Consider the following 15,918-nt stretch of genomic DNA (forward strand, 5'->3'; position numbering starts at 1 on the left):
TTATCGGCTATCGGCAAATCAGCCGATTTATCAATTATCTGCATTTTTTTCATCCAAATATCGTTATTGGCATCGGCCTCAAAAATCCATATCGGTTGGACTTGAGTTTCCATTCAGTTACTCAAGATTTCATTTTTGTATTCTCATATTTTCCTGTTTGGCATGCCATAAAATCAATCAATCAATCAATCAATCAATCAATCAATCAATCAATCTATCTATCTATCTATCTATCTATCTATCTATCTATCTATCTATCTATCTATCTATCTATCTATCTATCTATCTATCTATCTATCTATCTATCTATCTATCTATCTATCTATCTATCTATCTATCTATCTATCTATCTATCTATCTATCTATCTATCGTCTAAAAACACTACAATGCTATTTAATACGAGGAGCATGTGAAGGCAGCATTAACAGTGACGTCATTTATGGGCGTGTTGTCATGGTGGCTGTGAGCTGCACAAAAAAAAAAAAAACCCTTCGCGTGTAGTAAATAGTTCTGTCCTAAAATAAACCATGTCAGCGTTCTTAATGCACGACAACATGCCGTTTTATCCAACCACACACTGAACAGTCTGGCAAAGGTCCGGTAAGTTTCCCCAGCATAACGGCAAATGTTTTTTTTATGGCGATAAGTGATTTGGAAGCGGGAGTTAGCTAGCTAGCGTCAACGCGGGACAAGCTCGAGTAATCATCATCCCAGCTCCCGTTAAATGAAGCTGACACTCACTTCCAAATAAACCTTTACGCCATTATCGCCTCAACACTCTCAACTGTCGTATTATTAACTAAACATGATCAAATAGACGCTGAAACTACGAGTGTAAATGCTTTTCGTTGCTCGAGTGTGCCCATTTCTCTTCATTCATTAAAGGTTCATTAAATCAGAATCGAATTAATTTGTCAAGTAAGTTCGCACATAAAATGAGTTTGATCTGGTGTTGTTGGTGCATAAACAATAAGAAAAGAAACGACACATATGAGAATTAGAAAGCGTCAAATAGACTAACCATATCACTGTTAACTCAGCATAATGTTTTAAACCAACCAGGTGAAAGTTGACTCGCGTGGACTGCTTTTGACCAGCATGTTCCTCCTTGTTTTCAGTTGTCCCTCTGTCTGCAGTGTCAACGTGTTATGACTTGAAACTGGAGTTTAAAATGTCACAAATGAAAGTAAATACAAATAATATTTTCAGCTCATTTATCCAGCAGTCCCGTTGGTATGAGCAGTCCGATTGTTTCTAACGTGTTTTTTTTTTATTTTTGAAATGGCTTGGTTTTGTGGCGTTTCTGATATTTTGATAGTGGATCAAGAAATAGCCACACCTTCTGAGGAGCACAGCTTCCCTCATTTATTTCTGGCCACAAATGATCAGTTCATTCATTATGCTTGCTGGTTTGCATCACAGAAATGATGTTGAGAGAAACTGACAGATGACTATTTGTGGTTGTGGTTGAAAAGAAATGATGAAAATATTGTGTAGACTCTGTCCAGGTAAGATTCTGCATTAAAGATTGGCCATGGGTATTCTCACGGCAGCCATGTCCATAACTCTCATTTGGCTATTCGCACGGCAAGACTCTGGTGGCAAAACTTGGAACTACTTCTATAAACAACTGCATTGATGATGTCATAATTCCTTTAATATTGTTCGATTTTGATGATTTTTTTTTTTTTATTCGGCTGTGTCCACATTTCACTATTCGCACGGCAAGACTCTGGTGGCAAAACTTGGAACTACGAGGTCTGTTAGAAAAGTATCCGACCTTATTATTTTTTCAAAAACCATATGGATTTGAATCACGTGTGATTGCGTCAGCCAAGCTTGAACCCTCGTGCGCATGCGTGAGTTTTTTCATGCCTGTCGGTTGTGTCATTCGCCTGTGAGCAGGCTTTGAGTGAGGTGTGGTCTACCCCTCTCGTCTATTTTTTTATTGCGAATAAATGTCTGAACGATTTGGATCTTTGCTCCATCAATTTTTTTCCAGAAACTGTAAGAGACCTCCAGGAGGACACCATTCGAAAAATTAATATGGCTTTCAGGGACGATTTTATGGGGATTAAACAGATTACGGGGTGTTACTGCCGCTTTAAGGACTGCCCACAACTGCTGAGAGCTCAGCGTGCTCCCAGCACCGATGGACAGGCTGACACCCCGCACAAACAACCAAATCATTTCCAACGTGAAAGCTTTGTTGATCTGGGACCTCATCTGACTTTCACAAAAAGGCAGAAGATGTGGACATCAGCACTTTTTCCGGCACATTCCACCGATACAGGAGTTTTTTTTTTCATGGAAAAAGAAGCCGAGGGACGTGCTACGGAGCCGTTCATTACGCGGGACAAAACCACCTCGGTGTTGGTCTCACAGGATGGCTTAAAGGTGGATTTCAGACGGATTCCGGTTGCTTTCCAGTCGTGTGAATATCTGATTGTGATTGTACATGAGCTGAACATGCCAGAACATGTCCTGTAAGGCTTCATCACTGCATTTCTTTTCGCCATGCAGCTCCGCCGCGACGTGCGGAATTCCTCCGCCTTTGTTCCTCTTTCCATGACAAAAACTCATGTAACAGTGAAATGTGCCGTTCATTTCTAAACTGGACGCTGTCTTGATCCGGTATGTCCTCTGACTAGCACAGGAATTGTGAAAAGACGTGGACATCAGCACTTTTTCCGGCACATTAAGACAGACGTGCGGAGGAGTTCGGCACGTCGTGATGAAGCCTCACAGGACATGTTGGGGCTTGTCAAGCTCAAGCTCAATTTCTTGGATATTCACACGTCAGAAAAGCAACCGGAATCTGTCTGAAAGCCGTCCTGAGAGACCAACACCGAGGTGGTTTTGTGCCGCGTCAAGAGCGGCACGGTGGCGCGTCCCTTGGCTTCTTTTTCCATGAAAAAAAAAACTCCTGTAACGGTGGAATGTGCCGGAAAAAGTGCTGATGTCCACATCTTTTCACAATTCCTGTGCTAGTCAGAGGACATACCGGATCAAGACAGCGTCCAGTTTAGAAATGAACGGCACATTTCACTGTTACAGGAGTTTTTGTCATGGAAAGAGGAACAAAGGCGTAGGAATTCCGCGCGTCGCGGCGGAGCTGCATGGCGAAAAGAAACGCCGTGATGAAGCCTCACAGGACATGTTCTGGCATGTTCAGCTCATGCACAATCACAATCGGATATTCACACGACTGGAAAGCAACCGGAATCTGTCTGAAATCCACCTTTAAGCCGTCCTGTGAGACCAACACTAAGGTGGTTTTTTTGTCCCGCGTAATGAACGGCTCCGTGGCGTGTCCCTCTGCTTCTTTTTCCATGAAAAAAAAAAAAACTCCTGTAACGGTGGAATGTGCCGGAAAACGTGCTGATGTCCACATCTTCTGCCTTTTTGTGAAAGTCAGACGAGGTCCCGGATCAACAAAGCTTTCACGTTGGAAATGATCTGGTTATTCCAGCGGGGTGTCAGCCTGTCCATTGGCGCTGGGAGCGTGCTGCGCTCTTAGCAGTTGTGGGCCGTCCTTAAAGCGGCAGTAACACCCCGTAATCTGTTTAATCCCCATAAAATCGTCCCTGAAAGCCATATTGATTTTTCGAACGGTGTCCACCTGGAGGTCTCTTACAGTTTCTGGAAAAAAATTGATGCAGCAAAGATCCAAATCATTCAGACATTTATTCTCAATAAAAAATAGACGAGAGGGTAGACCACACCTCACTCAAAGCCTGCTCACAGGCGAATGAAGCAACCGACAGGCATGAAAAAACTCACGCATGCGCACGAGGGTTCAAGCTTGGCTGACGCAATCACACGTGATTCAAATCCATATGGTTTTTGAAAAAAAAATAGTCGGATACTTTTCTAACAGACCTCGTACTTGTATAAACAAACACACTGCATTCAGGATGTCTTAACTCCTTTAATATTTTTCGATTTTGATTATTATTTTTTTTTATTCAGCCGTATCCATAACTCTCATTTGGCTTTTCGCACAGCAAGACTCTGGTGGCAAAAGGCAGACCCTATTCAAACGGCGGCCGTGTCCATAACTCTCATTTAATGCAGTATGTTTATACAAGTAGTCACCAGAGTCATGCAGTGCGAATAGCCAAATGAGAGTTATGGATACGGCCGAAAAAAAAAAAAAAAAAAAATCATCAAAATCGAAAAATATTAAAGGAGTTAAGACATTTTGAATGCAGTGTGTTTGTTTATACAAGTACGACGTCTGTTAGAAAAGTATCCGACTATTTTTTTTTTCAAAAACCATATGGATTTGAATCACGTGTGATTGCGTCAGCCAAGCTTGAACCCTCGTGCGCATGAGTTTTTTCTTAAAGATTTTGAAGTGGCTCTCGGTATTCGAGGCATATCCTAAAACACGAATTCTACACGAATTCTACAGCTGCAGTGGGAGAAATACAGAGCTGCAACAAACATTTATCTGCATGGGAGGAATAATGTATAGTCCCTTAGGGTTAGTGTTAGGGTCAGTGATGGTGAATGGCATGGCCATGTCTCTTTGTCTTTCAGCCAATCAGAATCCATGTTTTGGGATATGTCTCATGTACCTGAAGCCAGTGCCTAAAGATTCTTGTTCATCTTTGTTGGCATTTTAAAGGCAGCCTATGTTCCACTAGGTCTACAGTAATAATTTTAGTTTTGAGCTCTTTTTTTGTAAGTTTTTGGCATCCGTTCAGAGATCATTTAATGGACTTGTAAAACAGCAGGTGACTGTTACTTCTATATCAGTAACTGGATCCAGATCATGGTTGTTAATAAAATGGACTCTTTCTCTTAAATGGACTGCATTTATATAGCGCTTTTCCATCTGCATCAGATGCTCAAAGCGCTTTACGATTATGCCTCACATTCACCCCGATGTCAGGGTGCTGCCATACAAGGCGCTCACTATACACCAGGAGCAATAGGGGATTAAAGGCCTTGCCCAAGGGCCCTTAGTGATTTTTCCAGTCAGGTGGGGATTTGAACCGAGGAGCTTCTGCCCAACACCTCTTGCAATGATGCAATAGTTCTACAAGGTTTGACAAAACAGAGTTTGTAACACAAAGGTTTAACAGACCCAATCTTTTATCACAGTCTGGTTACAGGAGATGTACAGTAACCAGTTCTAATTTTGAACTAAAGTTGCAGTTGGCAGCATATTGGAGCTAATTGGGGCTAATGCCTTTAATTGTTGTTGTTGGGTTTTTTTGTGTGTGAATTTTTGTGTCTGTGTTGAATGTGATTTATTGAACAGTGGAAGTAGTTCTGTAACAGTTTGAAGATCGAGCCAAAGCCAGTCATTAGAATTAGTCAGGGTTGAGATTTCCAGTTTAACCTTTGTGTTGTGTATGTACTCTCTTCTCCATTTGAGCTCCAGGTCATAAACAAACCGCAACACATGTCCACTGTATCGTCACTTTTTCCTTTGCATTTTCACTTTGTTTGCATATAATTTGCCCAAATACTCAGAGAAAGTGGCATGTTGCTGATGGGGACAGATGGGTGTGTCCCCGGTTGTAGAAAAATTGCGTCATATTTTACCCCTTTAGTGCCCTCTCTCAAACAAGACCGTGCTGCCCAATTCCTTAATTCTGCAGAACATATGTACTGTGGTCTTGATGTTTAAAGGGACAGTGTCTCTCTCCCCCAAATAAGCCCAATTACAGTGATTTAGGTTTTTTTCCTACATATCAGATCTGAGTGCATTAGGGGTGTCGGAAAAAATCGATTCATGTCTGAATCGCGATTCTTATTTATTACGATTCTGAATCGATCCAAAATGTCCAAGAATCGATTTTTAAAAAGCATTTTTTTTAAACATTTTCTTGCTTACTCGCGGCGTGTACTGTTTGTCAGGCAACGGCTTCCGTACTACAGCGTCCCGGGGGGGGGGGGGGGGGGGGGGTCTGGCATGCTTCAAACACTCGTGAGCTGCAGAGTTCATTGGCTGTAGCTTAGCATGGTGGACGAAGAGCTAATTCAGCCAGCACCATCTTTGCTGAAGGCAAATGTTTGGGCGCATTTTGGATTTTATTATTTGCTGTGTAAGAAGGAGCTTGACATGACTTATGCAGTGTGCAAAATCTGCAAAATGAAAGTCAAATACTTCGGAAACACTTCAAATCCGCAAGCCCACATGCTACGTCATCACCCGGAGCTAAAAGAGGGGAGCAGCGGTATCTGCCGACTACTGACCAGCGCTTCGCTAAACTGCCAGCCAACTCTGAACGTGCAAAGGAGATAAGTAAATTTACATCTAGAATCACTTGATTAACCTTGTAAAGCTGCATTTTCTTAAACATAAACATTTTTTAAGTAATATAACTATTTCTCAGAGCTCTCTGAATCGAAAATCGATTCTGAATCGAATCGTCACCCCAAGAATCGGAATCGAATTAAATCGTGAGTTGTTGAACGATTCACATCCCTAGAGTGCATGTCATCTTTTTCATAGCTATTAGCTGTTGCCAATTGTTAAATTGAAATTGGAACTGTTGCAAGCTTATCAGTGTAAAAACTTTGTGCACTTGTAGGTGTCAGTGTTAGTGTCAGTATTATGAAGGAGCTCATCCCTTCAGTGTCTGAAGCCAAAAGTAATGCAGTCAGCTGACGTACAGAGCTCTTAACAGTATCACTGGTTCATCTAAATTAAAGAATGTGATTGTGTACTTGTAGATAGCATGAAGGAGCTCGTCCTCTCAGTGTCTGAAGCCAACAGTAATAACAGTAATGCAATCAATTGAAGTACAGAGCTCTCAACAGTGTAAGTGCTTCATCATTATTTATATAGTCAAACTTGATCCGTTCGAAGTCGTCTAGAATAAAGTGGAATGTTATAATCAAATAACTGTGGCATTCAGAGTGCATGGATACAGTACAACCTGCATGGCTATCAAGAATTATGCATAGATCACTTATATACTGGACAAAGCCTATGTGACATCACCCATAGGTTTTCCTGTTGAGATCCCGAACAGACCGTATGAAACCCATGTCAGGATGTTACCATTTTGGCAGCAGTGGCACCGCTGACTCTGGATAGGCTACGGAGAACCCATGAATGGATAAAGAAGTGGAGTGTGAGATCAGATTTTAAGGTTCTGCTACTAGCCTATAAAATTGTTCACAGACTGGTACCTCCCTACCTAGCTGACCTAATTAAACCCTACATACCGGTCCAGGGTGCAGGATTAGGCTACGGGTCACAGAGCTTTCTCTTATCATGCCCCTGTTCTGTGTAATGATCTCCCTGTGTCAATAAAACAGTCAGATTCTGTAGAGACTTTCAAGTCCAGACTTAAGATGCACTTATTTTCTCTTTTGTATGGCTAGCACATTGGCATAGTATGTTACTATGCTTTTTACCCTTTAAATTAATTTTATTAGGAAACAGAGCAGGCTATGGCCTCAACTTCATCTAAATTCTGGGTCTTTTAGTGAAGCTTAGGGCTAGTGGCCGGCGATCACCTTACTAGTTCTTTTGTTTTTCTTGTTACTTAATGCTGACAAATTATACTGTATGTGTTGTCTTTCTGATGCCTGATTCTGTTTTTTTTTTGTTTTTTCTCTTTGTTTGAGGTGCGGCTCCATCCGGAGATGGGTTTGGTGTCTGTTACAGATATCCTCCTGTCCTGTGCACTGGACCAGCAACATTTCCTCTATATTGTTTTATGAATTGTTTTGTAATTTCTGTCGGTAGCATGGCCCAAGCAGAGGGTCACCCCTCTGAGGTTTCTTCCTCAGAGGGAGTTTTTCCTTACCACTGTTACTCAGGGGGTTGGTAAGGTTAGACCTTACTTGTGTGAAGCACCTTGAGGCAATTTTTTTTTGATTTGGCACTATATAAATAAAAATAAATTGGAATTGAGTGTGGGTAGCTCACTTGTGTGACAGCTGCTGGCAGTGCTACTGGAGTTGGGATACAAGATTAAATAAGACAAAATATCACTCGGTGTGAATATTGTAGCAGGAACGTCTCAGCTGATCCGTTAGAACATTTCACCACACAACAAACCAACAGCGGTGTGAATCTTTCAGCATCTCGCGATTTGATTGGCATTTTCCACAACTCGGTAGGGGTGCAGGTCTTTTCAAATTAAATGGGTATTGGCTCTATTTATTGTTTTTGCACATTCAGAATTGACTGGAAATTTGTTAAAGTGAAGCAGAGTAAAATAAATCAAGATTTCTAGGTTTTTTTTTAATCTGATGTGAGAGCCACAACTTGAGTCAATTTAAGTTAAACATGATGCAGATTTCAGATTGCAATATTTTGTTATATTTTATGTAATTTGATGTTATATATTATTCATAAATACCATTTAAATAGTTAAACACAATATCAGTTTTGTGTGTGTGTATATATATATATATATATATATATATATATATACACACACACAGTGATGAAAATAAGTATTTGAACACCCTGTGGTTTTGCAAGTTCTCCCACTTAGAAATCATGGAGGGTCTGAAATTTTCATCTTAGGTGCATGTCCACTGTCAGAGACATAAAAAAAAACACAACAACAAAAAAAAATGGTTCCTTTCGGGTATCGTTAAGAAATGATTCGATCCACCGACATCAATAACCTTTTTACTTAACGATTCCCTTATCAGTCCTTCAGAGTGGCCGTTGTTTTTGGGGGTGTTTGTCAGGAAAATTATAATTTCTCTGCATTGATTACAGACCCTGCAGCGGGTCTGTAATCAACTTTTCTGCAGCGCGGCTTTGCCTTGAACCTTGAACCAATCGAAGCAGTGATTCGCAGATCGAAGCAGTGCTTCGATCATTGCTTCGTTGATTAATTTTTTCTTTCGCTTTCCCCCGCAAAAACCCTAAAGAGCATATGGCTGTGAGTATTATTTACCTTTTTTATGTTAAACCGACCTGTTATGGTCTTCTGAAACAGTAGATAGATGTATTTTATTTGAGTCCAGTCGTAATTAATAACTTCAAAGCGAAACACCGTTTTGTTTATTTTTATTTATATCCAGAGATCAAGGATACAGTGACCAATTTCATATTTATTTACTTTAAGACTCAGTGAAATACATAGAAAACCTGTAAAGCCTACTTTTAGTACAAAATTCACAATAGGTATCGATAAGGGAATCGATAAGGAATTGGATTGATAAGCAGAATCGATAATGGCATCGATATCGATAAAATCTTATCAATACCTATCCCTAACAATGTATGATTTTTTTTAAAAATAATTTATTTGTATGTTACTGCTGCAAATAAGTATTTGACCCCCTACCAACCAGCAAGAATTCTGGCTCTCACAGACTTGTTAATTTTTCTTAAAGAAGCCCTCTTATTCTGCACTCTTTACCTGTATTAGTTGCACCTGTTTGAACTTGTTACCTGTATAAAAGACACCTGTTCACATACTCAATCAATCACACTCCAACCTGTCCACCATAGCCAAGACCAAAGAGATGTCTAAGGACATCAGGGACAAAACTGTAGACCTGCACAGGACTGGGATGGACTACAGGACAAGAGGCAAGCAGCTTGGTAGAAGACAACAACTGTTATTATTTATTAGAAAGTGGAAGAAACACAAGATGACTGTCAGTCTCCTTCAGTCTGGGATTCCATGCAAGATCTCACTTTGTGGGGTAAGGATGATTCTGAGAAAGCTCAGAACTACACATGAGGACCTGGTCAATGACCTGGAGAGAGCTGGGACCACAGTCACAAAGATTACATTAGTAACACATGATGCTGTTATGGTTTAAAATCCTGCAGGGCAGCAAGGTCCCCCTGCTCAAGCCAGCACATGTCCAGGCTCATTTGAAGTTCACCAGTGACCATCTGGATGATCCAGAGGAGGCATGGGAGACGGTCGTGTGGTCAGATGAGACCAGAATAGAGCTTTTTGGAATCAACTCCACTTACCATGTTTAGAGGATGAGAACAACCCCAAGAAAACCATCCCAACCGTGAAGCATGGGGGAGGAAACATCATACTCTGGGGGTGCTCTTCTGCAAAGGGGACAGGACGACTGCACCGTATTGAAGGGAGGATGGTTGGGGTCATGTATTGCGAGATTTTGGCAAACAACCTCCTTCCCTCAGTCAGAGCATTGACGATGGGTCATGGCTGGGTCTTCCAGCATGACAGTGACCCCAAACACACAGCCAGGGCAACTAAGGAGGGGCTCTGTAAGAAGCATTTCAAGGTCCTGGAGTGATCTGGCCAGTCTCCAGACCTGAACTCAATAGAAAATCTTTGGAGGGAGCTGAAACTCCAAACCTGAATGATCTAGAGATCTGTATGGAGGAGTGGACCAAAATCCCTGCTGTAGTGTGTGTAAACCTGGTGAAAAACTACAGCAAATGTTTGACCTCTGTAATTGCAAACAAAGGCTACTGTACCAAATATTAACATTGATTTTCACAGGTGTTCAAACACTTATTTGCAGCAGTAACATAAAAATAAATTATTAAAAAAATCATACATTGTGATTTCCGGATTGTTTTTTTTTTTTTTTAGATTATGTCTCTCACAGTGGACATGCACCTAAGATGAAAATTTCAGACCCCTCCATGATTTCTAAGTGGGAGAACTTGCAAAATTGCAGGATGTTCAAATACTTATTTTCCTCACTATATATATATAGATATATATAGATATAGATATATATATAGAGAGAGAGAGAGCGAGAGAGAGAGAGTTTTTCTTCTAAACCGCGAAATAGGGGCACTGCACCCCCTTGTTTAGGCTGCGTGCCTCCTTACCAAAATGCAGAGTTTTATTTCTTAAAGCGTAGCATACATCATACAGCCTTCTGCGATCTATTCTTCTGTAAATACATGACATTGATGCTCGGAAATAGCAAGCTCATTCATAATGAACAATGTATTTTTTTCCCAAAATACTAAAAACATGGCAAAATTACAGTAACAATGCATAAACATGTCCTATTTTACGCAGCTGCCATGCTCTGTTGCTGTAAGGATTAAAGGTCTCTGTTTCTACGACAGATTTCCATCGATTGGGCTGCCAAAAGGCAGCGTTCACGCTCTGGAGCCATCCTTATGCAGAATCAAGGCTGGACACAAGATATAAAATTTACTGCCTTCAAAATGTTCAAAAATAAATTTTTAGAATTTCTCTGCTTTGTTTTTTCTCCTGACAGCAGGTCTTTCTGCCTCTCTCTCCTCTCTGCACAGGGTTGAGTGTATCACAGCACCGTGTTGAGACACGGAGCAAAAAGAAAAGCAGAGTTTTACATATTTTTAAACTTTGCGATACACCCAAAATTTCTTTCTGAGGACACCTTATGTCTCAATCAACCCGCGCTTTGCACATAAATACATACACAAGATCTTGATTGTTCCTGCTCAGAGACTGCAACCCAGGGCCAAATCCAGATAGAAAGAGGGTGCTGTGTGGGGAACTTGCCCTCCACAATCCTCCTTGATTGAAGGTCCACTTTTGAAGACATTTTCTTACTACTACTATTACTTATAATAATAATAATAATAATTAATAATTTTAACAATTAAAATGTTTAAAATCAGTATTATTCTGGGCCCAAGTTTTACTATAGTAAAGATTAAGTTTAATTGATGTGTTTTCTGTATAACTAAAGTGGGATGTGAAGCAATATCTTTTTTTTATGTTGTGTCTAAGCTTGGCATTACTGGGTCTGTTTGGAGCTCTACCTTTTAAAATGAAGTCAGTTAGGATGAGGGAAGCCAAAAATATGAAAATCTTTATTTAAAATGTACATTTATTCATATGAACAAACTGTTTTGGTGCTATAAATTAGTTCATTAAACTTTTGGGCCATAAAAGTAGTATAATACGATAATAATTGTAGATAAGTGAAAAATAAATGTCCAAAATAACTGTGTATTTTTTTTGTACATTGTTACTCTACATTTACCAGATTTTACAGGTATAATGCCCATGTGTTGCATATCAACTGTAATTCATAGTGGTGTGATTAGAATAGTCATTTTCATATAATCGCCTCGATATTTAAATGATGCAATAATTACTGCAATTATTCCTTGTTGGCCCAGAACAAAGTTGTACTGTCTCTATTAAGATAAAATCTTCCTGCAGTTTGAGCAGCAGAAACAGAATGTGTGCCCACTGTTGACATAAAAGTGTGTATGTGTTGTGAGGAGTGATGACGACTTCAGCGTAGACGTCAAACTCATCAGTCCAATTGTCTTGAGCAACACACATACGTGCATGTATCGAGCTTATCATTTTTATTAAAAACCCATGTAAATGATATGGATTCACCAGTAGAAATGATTCCTTTAAAACTAGATTCCATTCGGGTTGTAATTATTCATATAAACTTTGCTAGTATAACTGGTTGGTCATAAGTATTTTATTTAGATTTATTTCAGCATGTAAGCATTGTGTTAATTTCCTGCCAGGACTTAATCACACTCTCATTTCTGCAGTCCTTTTGTAGAGAGGCTGTGTGAATGAATGAATGATTCATATCATGTGATCTGGATCTCCTTGTCTGTGGGAGAGTGGAGCATTAACCTGCATAATAAACTGTGTCTGGACCCCTTCCTAATCCCCCATTCATTCATAGCCATTCATACTCTGGCGCCAACCAGCATCAACAGATTGCTGTTTTGCTTGGTTGGGAACCATACTGGTGATGCTTGCCACATTAAAGTGTCTTGAATCATTGGCGGGCACATTGTCCTTGTCTTTCCTTGTAGGTCTGGAGGAGATTGTGGGATGATCATACCAGCCTGACAACAGCGATTGCACTCGCAGTTTGTGATTGTAAGTGGAAATTGTGACAGGTGTCCATTCATCAAAATTGCTTCTCTTTTTTTTTCCTGAGGACCACCTACTTTGGGGGGGTGGGGGGGAGCACCCAGGCCCTCCCCTCTCAAACGTGTTGCCCCTCCCCCTTCACACTGTCCTCTGCTTGCCCGTGCATTGGCAGTATAGCGAGCACTGTCCCTATGAGCTGTACCGTATAATGAACTCTGTGTACGTGTTTATACAGATTGAAGAGTAAGCACAGTGCGCTAGCTTCACATGCGTTACTGATGTTCATGATCTTCTGGGATGGACAGTAGCTTCTGCAAAGTACATGGAACACAGCCCACTGGTCTACTTTCATATAGCGGGGGAACACGGAACCAGATACAGCGCTCATCAGGCAGGCAGCCGCTCTCTCCGGTCGTCGTCCTTCGTCTTGTCTTCATGCACGGTGGTAATCTTGCTGACACAACGCACAAAGGACTAAATGCAGGCTGCATCCTCTAGCAGCAAAGGTTTTTCTTTTCTGTCCTCCACCTTTGATCCTCTTCAGCCAGGCAGTTCGTCTGTGCAGCTGGATTGTTTTTATGTAAGATTGTTCACGACTGTTTGTCACACCTCTGGAACACAAGCGTGGCTGCTTTCTTCTGCTGCCTCCTTCCTCCGGATCTCCTCCTCCTCACCTCGTTCACTCAGAGATCGTCAGGGCATCTTTCAGTCTTTAGGTGGTATTGTTTTTCCACCCCCCCCCCCCCCCCCCCTTTTTTTTTTTCTGGAAACTGGTAACACCTGACAGTAGATTTTTAATATCTTTTCCCCCTCCCAACCATTGATGTGCTAGTTATTTGTTACATTTTTATTTGACCACTCACCCTGCTGCATACTACCATTCCTTCAGGTAACTATTATTTACATAAGTAATTTAATCTTGTGTTTTAGATAATATTGGTGTATTTTTATTAGGCTGTGAAATGTATACGTGGATGCTGTTCAGTTTGTATAGGTTGGAAACAGGACACCCAGCAACTAATTAAAGAGAAAGTCTGGGAAGTGTGACAAATGATGTATGATGCTTTGTGTACTGTTTGGGGAACCAGTTGTCCTCTTAGGGTGCTTTTACAGGTGGGTTGTTTGGTTTGGACCTTTATTTACTCCAAACCAAAATACGCGTGAAAGCTGCCTCAGACCACAGTTCGGACTGAAGGACCAAAATTTGGTCAGACCAAAAAAGGTGGTCTCTGTCCTGATCAAACTGAATCATAGCCTGGTTTGTTTGGAGAGTGAAAACACTTTATGAATTGGTAGGACTTTCAGACCAGCTACAGGAAGTTGAGGCAGGTTATTGTCACTCATTAAATTGCAGAGTAAGGAAGAAAGAAATGGACAATTTCATAATTTTAAGGATGCAACAGAGTTTTGGCGTTTTCTCTGGCTGTGATGGCTGCTTAAAAACTCAAATTTGTGTGACATTATATATTACGTAACTTCTCTTTGTAATGTGACAAATTATGTTTCCACAATAACAACCTTCCTTTAGTCCTCATTGCTGCAGCAGGCAGTACAAATTGCAAATTTTACTTTTGATAGCAAGTGCTATCGCATGCTGCTGCTAAAACAAAACAAACAAAAAAACCAACAAAAAAGTAGCAGTAATAGTGTAGTTACAATGAAAGTGATCTGTTCAAATGGAACTTCCCCCAGACTAACAAGTCACATCTACACACACATCGACAAACTAATCAGTGCTGTGTATGGATTGTATACATCGACAATGATGTTGGAGCATATGTAAATCATAAAAAGTTCTTTAGTGCGAATGAAATGTAATATAAAACCATAGTAAAACAGGCCAAACACGTAACAACATGAACCTTGGTTTGATTTTTGTCCTGAACTTCCAAGTGTGAAAATGCCCTTACTAGGCCTGCTAACATGTACACATTTTTCATACCAGGAATGTGTTTTGACATCAAAGTGCAGATCGTACCAACATACGATTTGTCACTTAAAACTATACTACCCACCAAAAAGCTCAAGAAAATTATTGCCCAGTTGTGCTGTCTGTAAAAATAAAAATAAGTTGGTCATTATTTTTAATACTGGCAGCCAAGCCACTTATCATGAAAATTACCACCCACTCCACAAAAATAAGCATCTAAGCATCGAGGGCACGGGAACCAAAGCTATCCTGTTAGCTTTAGCTTGTTTGGTAACTGAGATGGGGGCCTAGAAAAGCAAAGTTTGCCACTTATGAGGCTTCATAATACAACTAAGTAATTAATACTTGAACTCTTTGTTTATATCAACTACGTAAAACTTAGTAAGACAAATTAAAAACTCCTGGAAGAGTGTAAAATATGGACATTTTTTTCTAAATGAAAAACCTCAAATTTATTTTGTTAGGCTACTATTAGTTTGTCTTGATTTGTTTATTCACAGAACCTTTGACTTCAATTTACAGTTTAGTTCATATTAAATTACTGTAATTGTCTTATTTTATTTTCAGGTGGACTCTGTCAGTAATCTCCCCCCCCCACTAGGCAATTCTTATTATTTGTTTTCACTTTCATTTGTGACTTATTCAGTATTTCAGTTTCATTTCATTTTATATAGTACCAAATCACAACAAAGCTGCCTCAAGGTGCTTCACATGAGTAAGGTCTAACCTTGCCAACCCCTAGAGCAAGCATACAGGCAATAATGGTAAGGAAACACTCCCTTTGATGATATTGAGGAAGAAACCTCAAGCAGACCAGACTCGGTGGGGTGACCCACTCCTTAGGTCATTCTAACAGTTAAAAGGTTTTTGCAAAGTTTTACAAAGCTAAAGAATCAGAAAGCAGGAGATCAAAGCAACAATAAAAACAAGATGCAATTGTTCAGATGACCACAAGCATTTATGCCGCAGGCAGGGGGTCATCCAGTGCCCTGGGGTGCAGGGCCATTGTTCATTTCTCATGCTGTCAGTGGGCCAGTCACCGCGGCACACTATTCCAAATGCAGAGTGCAGTGTGCTGCATCAGCTTCAGGCATGGCATCTCATGGTCAGTCCAGCGCCCTGTGGTTTGCAGCTGTCAGTCTTGTGCGATGTCATCAGTACCTTGGACAGAGAGAAAAAGAGCAGAGTCAGTTGGC

At 40.5% G+C, this 15,918-nt stretch overlaps 1 protein-coding gene across 3 annotated transcripts in view; it reads left to right on the top strand.

Moving 5' to 3' along the window:
* Positions 1-447: 447 nt before the first annotated feature.
* Positions 448-15,918, top strand: part of mib2 (mindbomb E3 ubiquitin protein ligase 2) — a 231,775-nt gene continuing 216,304 nt past the window's right edge. For 2 of the 3 annotated variants that reach the window (XM_034171926.1, XM_034171925.1), the window contains exon 1: positions 448-599. The gene's annotated coding sequence lies outside the window, so the exon portion shown is untranslated. Of the gene's footprint in view, positions 602-15,918 lie in introns of all 3 variants that reach the window. The other variant, XM_034171927.1, reaches the window with a different exon arrangement.

This window comes from Thalassophryne amazonica, chromosome 6 (assembly GCF_902500255.1).
Source record: "Thalassophryne amazonica chromosome 6, fThaAma1.1, whole genome shotgun sequence".
Taxonomy (NCBI): domain Eukaryota; kingdom Metazoa; phylum Chordata; class Actinopteri; order Batrachoidiformes; family Batrachoididae; genus Thalassophryne; species Thalassophryne amazonica.